This window comes from Schistocerca gregaria, chromosome 7 (assembly GCF_023897955.1).
Source record: "Schistocerca gregaria isolate iqSchGreg1 chromosome 7, iqSchGreg1.2, whole genome shotgun sequence".
In the NCBI taxonomy this organism is placed as follows: domain Eukaryota; kingdom Metazoa; phylum Arthropoda; class Insecta; order Orthoptera; family Acrididae; genus Schistocerca; species Schistocerca gregaria.
This window is the reverse complement of record NC_064926.1, coordinates 428,138,274-428,154,546: the sequence shown is the minus strand read 5'-3', so window position 1 is coordinate 428,154,546 and position 16,273 is coordinate 428,138,274.

Genomic DNA, 16,273 nt, shown 5'->3' with positions numbered 1-16,273 from the left:
ACCGCTGTTGGCTGCTGGACGCTGGCTTGGACCGTTGCTGTGCGCTGGCTGCTGGCTGCTGGCAGGAACCGCTGCTGGTCTGCTTGCTGCTGGACGCTGGCTGGGACCACTACATGAAGCTGGCTGGGACCGTTGATGGACGTTGGTTGCAGGCAGCAATAGCTGCTGGACGCTGCCAGGAACCGCTGCTGGACGCTGGATGCTGGCTCCTCGCTGCTCGCTGCTGGACGCTGGACGCGGACTGGGACAGCTGCTGGACTAGGGTTGTTGGCAGGAATCGTTGCTGGACGCTGGCAGGAACCGCTCCTGACTGCGGGACACCTGCTGGGACCGCTGCAAGACTCTGGCTGCTGGCTGCTGGCATGAACCGCTACTGGCTCTTGGCTGCTGGCTGCTGGACGCTGGTTGCTGACTGCCCGCTGCTCGCTGCTGGCAGGAACCGCTGTTCGCTGCTGGCAGGAACCGCTGTTGGCTGCTGGCTGGGACCGCTTATGGACGCTGGCAGATGGCTGCTGGACGCTGGTTGTTGGCAGCTTGCTGCTGGCAGGAGCCACTGCTGGCTGCTGGTTTTTGGCTGCTGGCTGCTGGACGCTGACTGGGACTGCTTCTGGACACTGGTTGTTGGCAGGGATCGCTGCTTGACACTGGCAAACACCGCTGCTGCTGCTGGACCCTTGCTGGGACCGCTGTTGGACGCTGGCTGCTGCCTGCTCGCAGGAACCGCTACTGGCTGCTGGCTTCTGACTGCTGGACGCTGACTGGGACATCTGCTGGACGCTGGTTGTTGGCAGCAATCGTTGCTGGATGCTGCCAGAAACCGCTGTTGGCTGCTGGACGCTTGCTGGAAAAGCTGCAGGACGCTGGCTGCTGGCTGCTGGCAGAAACCGCTACTGGCTGATGGCTCCTGGCTGCAGGACCTGGCTGCTGGCTGCTCGCTGCTGGCAGGAACCACTCCCGGCTGCTGGCTGCTGGCTGCTGGCTGCTGGCTGCTAGCTGCTGGACGCTGGCTGGAACCGCTGCTGGACGCTGGCTGCTGGCTTCTGGTTGCTGGCTGCTGGCTGCTAAACGCTGGCTGCTGGCTGCTCACTGCTGGCAGGAACTGCTGCTGGCTGCCGGCTGCTGCCTGCTGGCTTCTGCACGCTGGTTGAGACCGCTGCTGGATGCTGGTTGCTGGCAGGAGTCGCTACTGGACGCTGGCAGGAACCGCTGGTAGCTGCTGGCTGCTGGACGATGTACGCTGGATGGGAAAACTGCTGACGCTGGCTGCTGGTTGCTGGACACTGACTGGGACCGCTGCTGGACGCTGGTTGTTGGCAGCAATCGCTGCTGGACGCTGGCAGAAACCGCGCTGGCTGCTGGACATTTGCTGGGACAGCTGCTGGAGTTTGGCTGCTGGCTGCTCGCTACCGGTAAGAGCCACTGCTGGCTGCTGGCTGTTTTCTGCTGGCTGCTGGATGCTGACTGGGACCGCTGCGGGACACTGGCTGCTGGCTGCTGGACGCTGGTTGCTGACTGCCCGCTGCTCGCTGCTGGCAGGAACCGCTGTTGGCTGCTGGCTGGGACCGCTTATGAACGCTGGCAGATGGCTGCTGGACGCTGGCTGCGCCGCTGCTGGACGATGGCTGTTGGCTGCTTGCTGCTGGCAGGAGCCACTGCTGGCTGCTGGCTTTTGGCTGCTGGCTGTTGGACGCTGACTGGGACTGCTGCTGGACACTGGTTGTTGCCAGGAATCGCTGCTTGATGCTGGCAAACACCGCTGCCGCTGCTGGACGCTTGCTGGGACCGCTGCTGTACGCTGGCTGCTGGCTGCTCGCAGGAACCGCTACTGGCTGCTGGCTTCTGACTGCTGGGCGCTAGCTGGTCTCGCTGTGAGACGCTGGCTACTGGCTGCTGGACGCTGGCTGCTGGCTGCTCGCTGCTTGATGCTGGCAGGAACCGCTTCTGGCTGCTGGCTGCTGGTCGCTGGCTGGGACCGCCGTTGGACGCTGGCTGCTGGCTGCTAAACTCTGGCTTGGACTGCTGCTGGACGCTGGTTGCTGCGAGGAATCGCTGCTGGACACAGGCAGGAACCGCTGCTGGCTGCTGGATGATGTCTGGGACGGCTGCTGGACGCTGGTTGTTGGCAGGAATCGCTGCTGGATGTTGGCAGGAATTGCTGCAGGCTGCTGGACGCTGGCTTGGACCGCTGGTGGACGGTGGCAGGAATCTCTGATGGCTACTGGCTGCTGGCTGCTGGACACTGGCTGCTAGCTGCTCGCTCCTTGATGCTTGCAGGAACCGCTGCTGGCTGCTGGCTGCTGGATGCTGACTGGGACCGCTGCTGGACGCTTGTTGTTGGCAGGAATCGCTACTTGACGCTGGCAAACACCGCTGCTGGCTGTTGGACACTTTCTGCGACCGCTGCTAGACGCTGGCTGCTGGCTGCTAGCTGCTGCCAGGAGCCACTGCTGGCTGCTGGCTGTTGGCTGCTCGCTGCTGGACTCTGACTGGGACCGCAGCTGGACACTGGACGCTGGCAGGAACCGCTACGGGCTGCTGGACGCTGGCTTGGTCCGCTGCTGGACGGTGGCAGGAACCGCTGCTGGACGCTGGCTGCTGCCTGGGACTGCTCCTGGACGCTGGCTGCTGGCTGCTGGCTGCTGACGCTGGCTGCCGGCTGCTGGCTTCTCACTGCTTGCTGCACTGAGGAACCGCTGCTGGCTCCTGGCTGCTGGACGCTGGCTGGGAACACTATTGGTTGCTGGATGCTGGCTGCTGGACACTGTCTAATACCGCTACTGGACGCTGGCTTGGACAGCTGCTGGACGCTGGCTGCTGACTGCTGGAAGGAACCGCCGCTGGCTGCCGGCTGCTGGCTGCTGGGCCCTGGATGCTGGCTAGGACTGCTGCTGGGCGCTGGCTGCTGCCTGCTCGCTGCTGGCAAGAACTACTGCTGGCTTCTCGCTGTTGGCAGCTGTTTGCTGGACGCTGACTGGGACCGCTGTTGAACGCTGGTTGTTGGCAGGAATCTCTGCTTAATTCTGGCAATCTCCGCTGCTGGCTGCTGGACGCTTGCTGGGACAGCTGCTGGACGCTGGTTGCTGGCTACTCGCTGCTGGCAATAGCCACTGCTGGCTGCTGGCTGTTGGCTACTGTCTGCTGGACGCTAACTAGGACCACTGCTGGACGCTGGTTGTTGGCAGGAATCGCTGCTTGACGCTGGCAAACACCGCTGCTGGCTGCTGGATGCTTGTTGGGAACACTGCTGGACGTTGGGTGCTGGCTGCTGGACGCTGGCTGCTGGCAGCTGGCTGCCCCCTGTTCGCTGCTGGCAGGAACCGCTGCTGGCTGGGACCGCTTATGGACGTTGGCGGATGGCAGCTGGACGCTGGCTGCGACGGCTGCTGGACGCTGGCTGCTGGCTGCTCGCTACTGGCAGGAGCCACTGCTGGCTGCTGGCTGTTGGCTGCTGGCTGCTGGACGCTGACTGGGACAGCTGCTGGACACTGGTTGTTGGCAGGAATCGCTGCTTGATGCTGGCAAACACCGCTGCTGCTGCTGGACGCTTGCTGGGACCGCTGTTGTACGCTGGCTGCTGGCTGCTCGCAGGAACCGCTACTGGCTGCTGGCTTCTGACTGCTGGACGCTGGCTGAGACCTCTCCGAGACGCTGGTTGCTGGGAGGAATCTCTGCTGGACATGGGCAGGAATCGCTCCTGGCTGCTGGAAGTTGGCTGGGACCGCTGCTGGACGCGGGCTGCTGGCTGCTGGCATGAACTGCTGCTGGGTGCTCGCTGCTGATGGACGCTGGCTGGGACCGCAGCTGGACGCTAGTTGTTGGCAGGAATCGCTGCTGGATGTTGGCAGGAACCGCTGCTGGCTGCTGGACGCTGGCTGCTGGATTCTAGCTGGGACTGCTGCTGGACGCTGGCTGCTGGCTGCTGAACACTGACTGGGACTGCTGCTGGACGCTGGTTGCTGGTAGGAATCGCTGCTGGACGCTGGCGTCTGGCTGCTGGCTGCTGGCTCCTGGACGCTGGCTGGGACCGCTGTGGGACGCTGGCTGCTGGCTGCTGGACGGTGTCTGCTGGCTTCTCGCTGCTTGCTGCTGGCAGGAACCGCTGCTGGCTGCTGGCTGCTGGTCGCTGGCTGGGACCGCCTCTGGACGCTGGCTGCTGGCTGCTTAACGCTGGCTGGGACTGCTGCTGGACGCTGGTTGCTGGGAGGAATCGCTGCTGGACACAGACAGGAACCGGTGCTGGCTACTGGACGTTGGCTGGGCCCACTGCTGGACGCTGGCTGCTGGCCGCCAGAATGAACCGCTGCTTTCTGCTGGACACTGGCTGGGACCGCTGCTGGACGCTATTTGTTGGCAGGAATCGCTGCTGGATGTTAGCAGGAAACGCTGTTGGCTGCAGGACGTTGGCGGGACCGCTGTTGGACGCTGGCTGCTGGCTGCTGGGAGGAACCGCTGCTGGCTGCAGGCTGCTGGATGCTGGCTTGTACCACTGCTGGACGCTGGTTGGTAGCTGCTGAACACTAGCTGGGACCGCTGTTGCATGCTGACTGCGGGCTGCTGGACGCTGGCTGGGACCACTGCTGGACGTTGGTTGTTGGCAGGAATCGCTGCTGGACGCTGGCGGGAACCGCTGCTGGCTGCTGGATGTTGGCTGGGACCACTGCTGAACGCTGGCTGTTGGCAGAAGCCGCTGCTACATGCTGTCTGCTGGCTGCTGGATTCTGGTTGGGACTGCTGCTGGATGCTCGCTGCATGCTGCTGGCAGAAACCGCTGCTGGCTGCTGGCTGCTGGACGCTGGCTGTGACCGCTGCTGGAGGCTGGCTGCTGGCTGCTAGGACTGGCTTGGACTGCTGCTGGACGCTGGTTGCTGGAAGGAATCGCTGCTGGACACGGGCAGGAACCGCTGCAGGCTGCTGGACGTTAGCTGGGAGCGCTGCTGGACGCTGGCTCCTGGCTGCCGGAAGGAACCGCTTCTGGCTGCTGGACGCTGTCTGGGACCGCTGCTGGACGCTAGTTATTGGCAGGAATCGCTGCTGGAAGTTAGCAGGAAACGCTGTTGGCTGCAGGACGTTGGGTGGACCGCTGCTGAAGGCTGGCTGCTCGCTGCTGGAAGGAACCGCTGCTAGCTGCAGGCTGCTGGATGCTGGCTGGGACCGCTGCTCTACGCTGGCTGCTGGCTGCTGGACGCTGGCTGGGACCACTGCTTTACAATGGTTGTTGGCAGGAACCGCTGCTACATGCTGGCTACTGGCTGCTGGATGCTGGCTGGGACTGCTGCTGGATGCTGGCTGCTGGCTGCTGGACGCCGGCTGGGACCGCTGCTGGACGCTGGCTGCTCGCTGCTGGCAGGAACCGCTGCTGGTCTGGCTGCTGGCTGCTGGGTGCTGGATGCTGGCTGCAGGCTGCTGCACACTGGCTGGGAACGCTGCTGGGCGCTGGCTGCTGGCTGCTGGACGCTTGAAGCTGGGTGCGACCGCTGCTGACGCTGGCTGCTGGCTGCTGCACGCTGGTTGGGGCCGCTGCTGGACGCTGGTTGCTGGCAGGAACCGCTGCTGGACGCTTGCAGGAACCGCTGCAGGCTGTTAGACGCTGGCTTTGACCGCTGCTGGACGCTGGCAGGAACCGCTGCTGGCTGCTGGCTGCTGGCTGCTGTCTGGGACCTCTGCTGTATGCTAGCTGCTGGCTGCTGGACGGTGGCTGCTTTTTGCTCGCTGTTTGCTGCTGGCAGGAACCGCTGCTGGCTGCTGACTGCTGGCTGCTAGACGCTGGCTGGGACCGCTGCTGGACGCTGGTTGTTGGCAGGAATCGCTGCTGGACGCTAGCAGGAACCGCTGCTGGCTGCTGGACTTTGGTTGGGACCGCTGCTGGACGCTATTTCCTGGCTGGAATCGCTGCTGGACGCTGGCAGGAAGCACTGCTGGCTGCTGGACGTTGGCTGGGACTGCTGCTGGACGCTGGCTGGTGGCTACTGGCAGGAACCGCTGCTCGTGGCTGGCTGCTGGCTTATGGACGCTGGACGCTGGCTGCTACCGCTGCTGGTCGCTGGCTGGTGGCTGCTCGCTGCTTGCAGGAACCGCTGCTAGCTGCTGGCTGCTGGCAGGAACCGCTGCTGGCTGCTGGATGCTGGCTGGGACCGCTGCTGGCTGCTGGCTGCTGAGTGCTCGTTGCTCGCTGCTGGCAGGAACCGCTGCTGGCTGCTGGCTGCTGGACGCTCGACACTGGCTGTGACTGCTGCTGGACACTGGCTGCTATCTGATGGACGCTGGCTGCTGGCTGCTCTCTGCTCGCTGTTGGCAGGAACCGCTGCTGGCTTCTGGCCGCTGGCTGCTTGATGCTTGCTGCTGGCTTCTGGCTGCTGGCTGCTGGACGCTGGCCGCTATCTGCTGGACGCTGTCTGGGACCGCTGCTGGCTGCTGGCTGCTGGTTGCTGGCTTCTTGCTGCTGGCTGCTGGCAGGAACCGCTGCTGGGTGCTGGGTGCTGGGTGCTGGGTGCTGGGTGCTGGCTGCTGGATGCTGGCTGCTGGACGCTGTCTGGGATCACTGCTGGCTGATGGTTGCTGGCTGCTTGCATTAATTCCTGCTGGCTGCCGGCTGCTATCTGCTGGCCGCTGGCTGTGACCGCTGCAGGGTGCCTGGCACCTGCAATATACCTAACGCTTCGATTAGAACCGAAAGGCCAATCGAAGGGCGTTATCCTTCCGATTACCGCCGGAGATGTGTCACGTCAATCACTGAACGCTTCTGTTATATATAGTTTTTTGACAGTGTCTCCTAGTAGGGCCTATAGAGTGCCTTACATATTTACTTCGTTTTCGTACGTTGAACGCTTAACTCTAGTACTTTCTTGTTCCTTATCTGTTCATTTAATACACTGCATTAACTAGATAATGTTGTTCACACACTGGTACGGAATTCTATCATTCTTTTCTTGCAACGGCGTGCCATAGGATATGAGGAACCCTCTAGAGGTCACGTACCTCTAACCACTTCTCGCCTATGCGTAATTCTGGTGTTCACACTAACAGAGGGCGCTGATTACGCGCATATCAGCATTATGTTTTCTTTCTTTGTGGCTTCTTTAGCTGCTTGTTTTATAGTTTTTATATTATTCTGTGCACTATGAAATCTGTTTATTACTTTTGTCATTATGTAGAATATTGGATCTTGAGCATATGTCAATTACTCTCTCTTAGCTCTTCCTCGTTTTAACAATCTAACTTTTGTCGTACTCTATTTCATCGCTCATTTTACACCTTACAAGACCATTACAGATTTACCGATTATGTCTGCCCTTTATTTTACGCTGCTCAATTAACCATTGAAGACTTGTGTATACCTACAGCAGCGACATCTGATGAATTTACAACACAAACACCTTGTAGCTGATGTACGGCAGTTTGTTTTGAACAGTAGCGCTACTGACAATATGACCCGTACATATGCTGTTATGTATATATATTTGACGACGCTGTGCTGATTTTGCATTTGAAAATTGACGATGCCACTATGGCTGCAGTACATTAGGACATTGTTTTTATAAAACAGGTATGCCTCTTTATACTCAAAGTGCACAAACGCATATGTATGTCAGTAGTACTTTTCATCATGGTCTATTTATTGTTTTAATCTGTAAACAATGTGATGCCTCCCCAGGTCAAGACGGATTCCCATTGAAAATTTACCGTGCCTTTGTGACCATAATGACACCGATGTGGCTACGCATGTTTAATGAGCTTCTGCGACAAGAAGTACCGGTTCTTATTAAATCCACGGAAGGACTCACGATCCCAATACCCAAGCCCCGTGGTGGCAAACGGCCTTTTGATTACCGCCACTTGACCCTCCTTAACACTGACTACAAGATCTTTATGCGCATACTGGACAGCCCTATCAAAGCGTCGCTGGCGGATCGAATACATATCGATGAGACTTGTCTTGGCGGCATCAGTAATACCCACCCAGCCTTGTTAGACTATAATGACGTCGACCTAAAAGTTTTCTGGGTTTGGTACTGCGTCATAATATAAAAACTACTGCTGCTACAGAAAAGCCAATGTTTCGGCCACGATTGCAGCGGCCTCTTCTGGTTCTAATGGTGCGTTCTAGCTATGCATGTCCTATATATGTTTTTTGTTAGTGTTCACTGCGCATGCCATTACGTCATAATTTTAAAAAGGTTGTTAGTTTCATTGGTCACTTAAGGAAGAAGGAGAGGGAACTTTATTTTAATAGGTTATTGCGGTGGAGGGAGAACGTGACCTCTGTTGTCCATTGGCCCTTGTGTTATGTACCATGATTGTGGCCACCTTCGAATGAGAAGTTTGATTCGTTATATTCGTCTAGAGCAACACAACAAATACGCAGTAGCAGAACATCACCATGACTGCGGAAAAGAAATAAAATTCAGCGAAGCCTGAGTGTTGGCCAAATAGCCAATTATGACGAAACTCAAAATCAGAGAGGCCATCGAAATACTTAAACACCCTAACAACATGAACAGGGAGGATGGACTCAGGCTTGCCTCATCTTGGCTGCCAGCAATCAGAGCCCAACAGACCGCACTGCCAACACGAGGCTCGAGCACTACCGGTGAGTAACTGCCGCCACGCGGCCGACGTCCAGCAGTTGGTAAACAGCTGCAAACTTCTCATTCGACGGTGGCCACCAATCATGGTACATAACACAACAGCCAGTGGACAACAGAGGTCACGTTCTCCCTCCACCGCAAAAACCTATTAAAATAAAGTTCCCTCTCCTTCTTCCTTAAGTGACCAATAAAACTAACTACCTTTTTAAAAATTGTTCAAATGGCTCTGAGAACTATGGGACTTAACATCTGTGGTCATCACTCCCCTAGAACGTAGAACTACTTAAACCTAACTAACCTAAGGACATCACACACATCCATGCCCGAGGCAGGATTCGAACCTGCGACCGTAGCGGTCACGCGGTTCCAGAGTGAAGCGCCTAGAACCGCAGGGCCACACCGGCAGGCACTTTTTAAAAAAATTATGACGTAATCGCATGCGCAGTGAACACTAACAATAAAAAATATAAAGGACACTGCATAGCTAGAACGCTCCATTAGACCCAAAAGATGACCGCTGCAATCGTGGCCGAAACGTTGGCTTCTCTATAGCAGCAGTAGTTTTTGTATTATGACGCGGTACCAAACCCAGAAAACTTTTATGTCGACTGACTCTGGCCGCGGAAGCCTACGCAATTATATCATGACGTCCTCACCCTCGCGGCTGCATGCCGCCTGCAGTGGATCATTTGTACCTCGCGGCGGTGATGAACAGGATGGGCGTCTCTCCGTTATTGACCACTGCTGTGATGCGGCTGTTGCACGGCGGCAGATCAGCAGTGGTGATCAACGGAGGGAGAATAGAGAATTTTAATATCTTAAGGTCAATCAGAGAGGGTTGCCCCTTGTCGATCCTCATCTATGCGATCGCCTTAGAACCGTGCCTCGCAGGCCTTCAACGGCGACTTACCGGGATCTCCCTGCGGCATCTATCATTCAATTGTAGAACATAAGCGGATGACATTGTATTCCTCGTTCGGAATGAGGGGGAGACTCAATCAGCACTGCATTGGCTACAGACGTACGGGTTGGCAGCTGGCAGCGAGGTCAACTTCCGAAAATCACAATTCATGCATGTGGGGCGTGGACTAGAACCAGGAACGGAAAGACCTTACCTGTGGGTTTCACGTTTCATAAGGAGACGGCGGGAACGGCTGCGGACAACTACCGACAGCTGTTGCTCAGTGTCCGCACGTCAGCAAGACTAAACGCCCCCCGTGCAGCAAGTGTCACTCGACAACCTTTATCTCGCTCCCACGATGTGCCACCTGACACACATTCTCCCCTTGACACGAAAGATGGCTATGTGGATTCACGCGGCTTTTGGGTATTACGTAAGCCTGGGACAGCTCTTTACGGTACAGTACAACACACGTACCCCCCCAGCGCGAGAAGGGGTGTTTGTCGAGTGAACGTGCACGAGAAGGCGTATGCCATGTATATTTATACTATGCTAAAACGGTGGCGCAACAGAAATCGCTCGCTTACGGGGACGATCATCGAAAAACTAGTATCAACATCGCCATATATCGCCCCCATTAATGAATGTGCCCACGTTCATAGTTGAAGAGATGGACGTTCGAGAGCGTTTACCGACGTCCCGACAGTCGACATCGGAGGACCACCTGCTTCTTCGACAGATCACCCGGAAGACGTTGGAACGGAAACATCCAGTCGTTAATTGGCACGTGGTGTGGAGCACGGTACACAAACCCCACCTATCTACAACAGTCAGGTCAACATGGAGCATTGTAGTGAACCGGAAATACCAAACGAATGACGAAAAGTACGCAATACATTCGGCAGATTCGCCCATGTGTCAGCAATGCGGCATGCTCGATACGGACGACCACCGGCTGGTCTGTGGCGAGGCGTTTGGCGGTCATGCGTTCATGCGGCGAACTAAATATACAGCAATACCTTCAGACATAGTATTTCTTCCAGAGGAAACGCATTTTCCGCGCCATAAGACGAACCCAGTGACATGGATCACAGATATGACGGTCCATTGCATATATAGACGTACGTCAGAACGTACTGAACGTACTGGATTACTGACAATACTTGCAAGATGGACACACAAAACTGTTACGGCTATTAAAGTACAAGGACTGTTTTGCCAATTTCCTAGGAACGGTTTTTGCGGACGCGCCATGTACTTGGAGTGAGTTGGGTGCGCAAAGATGAGCGGCGGTGCTGTTGTTGTGGAACCGACCAAGTAAAGTGATAAGCTAAGGAAAACTATCGAGTATGAGACCCAGGAAGAACTAACACTTCCACAGTTAGCAATGGAATGTTTCTTCGAATTTTTTTCTAACATCCATAAATACTTTTTTAAGCATGCCGGAGGTTGGCTCACTTTGTTGATATATCATGCTGCATGGTAGAACGGCAGTTAAGTTACTACGAGCAAAGTTGTAATGTACATGGATGTACTATGGTTTTGTGAATAATAAAGATTCTGTTTCTCCTGCCTTCCTTAAAAAAACGAAAAAAATAAAAGAAAAAGTCCACTAGAGAGTCTTCCACGTAAGCAGGTGATCCTGGGTTCGAGTCTCGGTCAGGGCACACATTTTCAACTGTCTCCGTTGATATTTATCAACGTCTGTAAGCAGCTAATGGCCTGGATTCCATTGGAATTTCATAAACCATTAGGAATTTTTTAAATAAACTTTTTTATTAAATCCCTTAAATATTTTTTTCTATTTTTCTATATATTTTCCATATATGTATCCAAATTTGTCTTAACGTTCTACAAGCTTTTGCATCCCTATGTGATAGACCTCTGTTGCCTGTAATGATTCTTTCACCTCCTCATCTGTTGCGAAGGGCTTACTTGCGACGTCTCATCCCCAGTTACAATGTTCTCTAAGAATTGGTCAACTTAGTTATGATACCGGTCGAAAAACTCACGAACACAAGCTATTCTTTCTAATTTGTGTTACTTACTAAGCAGCCTTGTAACGCAAAATGTTCACAGTTCACGAAATAGCTACTTTCCAGCGACAATTTTGTGCAAAATTGTTCTATCCACATTCGGACCGAGCGAGGTGGCGCAGTGGTTAGACACTGGACTCGCATTCGGGAGGACGACGGTTCAATCCCGCGTCCGGCCATCCTGATTTAGGTTTTCCGTGACTTCCCTAAATCGCTCCAGGCAAATACCGGGATGGTTCCTTTAAAAGGGCACGGCCGACTTCCTTCCCCGTCCTTCCCTAATCCGATGAGACCGATGACCTCGCTGTCTGGTCTCCTTCCCCAAACCAACCAACCAACCACATTCGGAATTTCCGATACCAAAGTAGAAATTGTGAATCGTCGGTCATAACAAATCTGTTCTTCCACGGCTTTGACCAAATCTTCTGATATCACTGATGGTCGGCCTGATCGCGGTTCATCATGGACATTTTCTCTTCCGTCCTGGGATTCTCTTCCCCACTTAACGACTTTGTTACCGCTCATCGCATTGGGGCCATACACCTTACTTATTTGATGATGAATTTCCGCTGCTGCAATGTTACCTGTTGCCAGAAACCGAACCATCGACCGTATTTCACAATCGGATGACTGATTAATTGTTTTAAACGTTTTCAACTGAGACTATGAACAGGAACTACGACAGTAACAGCGCAAATGGCGTTGTTCGACCAGCAACGCCAGGGAGTCGGTTTACATGCGCTTTTCAATGTTCGCGCGACGTTCAATTAGCTACAGCGATGTGATCTCTTAATTCTCCTTTTTTAAACCTTTCAAGCTTGTTTGACTCCACTGGCACCCTCTTACACAAATAAGCGATATTTAATAGTTTGTTAATCATTGTCCCTTTCCTCCGTTCTTGACGTGTACCGGTAGATGACTGCCTGACTCTGAGTGGAGTTAACTCGAAACGAAAACTTCCACAAAAGTCCAGTAAATACTGTTCATATACTCTAAACAAGGAACGCTGTTGTCACTGCACTGCAAAAAATTTATCTTTCTTCGTGCCTGCGACACAAACAAATGAGAGAAATAATTCCACACAACCGACTACCGTATACATACTACTAAACTGTCACGATTTACGTCAGCGGCGGAGTAGCACATGACCACCTGGTACCAGTTTCGGCCCATGTGCAATGCTCCAGAGGCCTGCTGTTTTAAGGGCATGATTCACATTTCATCCCGTGAGATTTTTGCTCTACGAATCTGAGAGTAAACACAGTACACCTATTCTGATTAGTCTGTATCAGAGATTGTGCAACACAAAAGGGAAAAAATTTACAGTATGAAGTATGTACATATCTCTAAATGTTGTTTGCGGTGGGAAGAAACGTCCGCTGTGATTCAGTCACTGTGTTACTACGGAAGCACAGAGAGCTTATCACAGAGTCAAATGACGTGTAAGCCTTGATGGGAAACAAAAGCTTAATGAAGCCAAAATGAGCAATGTGAAAAACATTCAATTAAATAAAAAGGCAAAAATCCTCTGGCCGATATGGTGAAAATCCCAAGAAATTTTGGTCTTATGTAGAGTAAGTAAACGGATCAAAATCATCTACCTCACTTTCATGTAACACTTTCATGTAATTGAACGTAATCCAAACAAACATTAAATACAAAACTTTAATTTTTACTTTACAAAAATTATGAAATGGGAGTATTGGTCTGATCACGGCAAAGAAACTGGAAAATTCAAATTAATTTCCGGTATACAAAAATGGTTCAAATGGCTCTGAGCACTATGTGACTTAACTTCTGTAGTCATCAGTCACCTAGAAGTTAGAACTACTTAAACCTAACTAACCTAAGGCCATCACACACATCCATGCCCGAGGCAGGATTCGAAACTGTGACCGTAGCGGTCACGCGGTTCCAGACTGTAGCGCCTAGAACCGCTTGGCCACTCAGGCCGGCTTTCCAGTATACACTGAAGCGCCAAAGAAACTGGTACAGGCATGCGCATTCAAACACATAGACATGTAAACATGCAGAAGACGGCGCTGCGGTCTGCAACGTCTATACAAGACAACAAGTGTCTGGCACAGTTGTTAGATCGGTTACTGCTAACACAATGGCAGGTTATCAAGATTTACGTGAGTTTGAATGTGGTGCTATAGTTGGCGCACGAGCGATGGGACACGGCATCTCCGAGTTAGCAATGAAGTGGTGATTTTCTCGTACGACCATTTCACGAACGCACCGTGAGTATCAGGAATCCTGTAAAGCATCAAATCTCCGGTATCGCTGCGACCGGTAAAAGATCCAGCAAGAACGGGACCAACGACGACTGAGAAGAATCGTTCAATGTGACAGAAGAGGAACCCTTCCCCAATTGCGGCAGATTTCAATGCTGGGCCGTCAACAAGTGACAACGTGCGAACCATTCAACGAATCATCATCGATATGGGCTTTCGAAGCCGAAGGCCTACTCGTGTACCCTTGATGCCTTCACGACACAAAGCCTTACGCCTCACCTGGGCTTGTCAACAATGACATGAGACGTTGATGACAGGAGACATGATACCTCGTCGGACGAATCTTGTTTCAAATTGTATCGAGCGGACAGACGTGTACAGGTATGGAGACAACGTCCTCACGAATCCATGGACCCTGCATGTCAGCAGGGTAATGTTCAAGCTGGCGGAGGCTCTGTAATGGTGTGGGGCGTGTGCAGTTGGAGTGATTGGGAGCCCTCATACGTCCAGATACGACTCTGGCAACTGACACGTACGTAATAATCCTGTCTGATCACCTACATCCATTCATGTCTATTGTGCAATCCGACGGACTTACGCAATTCAAGCAGAACAGTACGACACCCTGCATGTCCAGAATTGCTACAGAGTGGCTCCAGGAACAGTCTTCTTAGTTAAACTCTCTACACATGAACATTATTGAGCATATCTGGGATGCAACGCCTTGTTCAAAAGAGATCTCCACGCCCTCGTACTCTTACGGATTAATGGAGAACACTGCAGGATTCATGGTATCAGTTCCTTCCAGCACTGCTTCAGACATTAGTCGAGTACATGACAAATCGTGTTACGACACTTCTGCGAGCTCGCTGTGGCAAGTGTACCAGTTTCTATGGCTCTTCTGTGTATTAGAAGAATTACTACAACAAACCCTTAATACAGTAAACAAAAGATGTAGCATTTGCTGTACATAACAGAGTTAGCACTCCGTCTTCAGGCCAGAAGTGGCTCATCGGGGCCATCCGACCGCAGTGTCATCCTCAGTTGAGGATGCGGATAGGAGGGGCATGTGGTCAGCACACAGCCGGCCAGTGTGGGCGAGCGGTTCTAGGCGCTTCAGTCTGGAACCGCGCGACCGTTACGGTCGCAGGTTCGAATCCTGCCTCGGGCATGGATGTGTGTGTTGTCCTTAGGTTAGTTAGGTTTAAGTAGTTCTAAGTTCTAGGGGACTGATGACGTCAGATGTTAAGTCCCATAGTGCTCAGAGCCATTTGAACCATTTTTGAATTTGGTCAGCACACCGCTCTCCCGGCCGCTATGGTGGTTTTTTTGTGACGGGAGCCGCTACTATTTGGTCGAGTAGCTCCTCAATCGGAATCACGAGGCTGAGTGCACCCCGGAAAATGGCAACAGTGCATGGCGGCCTGGATGGTCATCCATCCATATGCCGGCCATGCCCGACAGCGCTTAACTTCGGTGATGTAACGGGAACCGGTATATCCACTGCGGCAAGGCTGTTGCCACATAACAGAGTTCGATCTGACTCAATTCCTAGATCGGCAATATTATGAAAATACGTAAATATTTCCCGTCTGTTGGTGAGTGAAAACAGTGATATACTAACTTTCCATTTAGCCCGCGAACGTAACTTGTGCTGAACACTGAGGTCAGCCTAATCGTCACTCTGCTACGCAGTTCGTCAGAAAACCTAATCAGTCACACTGCCGCTAGATACATGCTAACTACTAAGTAAAGAAAAGAAAAGCATCAACACCTTTCCTCGGACTCTGAGCAGGGAGCGTAGATAGGAACAGTATGTGCTTGTCAACATCGTTTCAAAAAACGTTGCATGGTCTCTCGAAACTAATAATGCCACTCTCAATGGCAACACCAATATCGTGCACTCCGTGGCATCGAGTTTATCAGACCAATACTTGTCTGGTATAAACAACTTTCAAGAGGTCCCTTCCGGCTCATCCATGCGTATTCCACCAACTCACAATAAAATACAGTTCACAAACAAAATGACTTAGTACCGTCTAACCTAACATGCAGTGCGCTACGTGGCAAGCCCTCTTAGGATTGAGCAAATTGAACGACAACTAGCTGACTGCCTCCGTACGAATGGTTCCATTTAATGATGCTTTACAGCTGCCACATTGCAACTGCCCCCTTTCCTTCCACATACAACTTGCTCACGGGGCACCACAACGCCCTAGGCTTGGCTGAGATACTCACTCCAAAGATCGACAGTCAAACCTTAATACCTTCAATACAGCAGAGGGACAGCATAATCGATCAGCGAGCAGTCAGAAAATACACCAAACACTCCCGTAACCGATATGCAAAAATACGTAACCGAAATGAAGGGTGACTCATTCAAAACACGCCTTTCACAGTCAACTCCTTTATGTGAAAGAATTTTCCTTCCAGCACCAGTTTTCAAAGGTCCTGGAACAAATGATTCCAAGCGATTAGAAAAATAAGTAAATAATTAGCTTTTCCAGTAGGGAC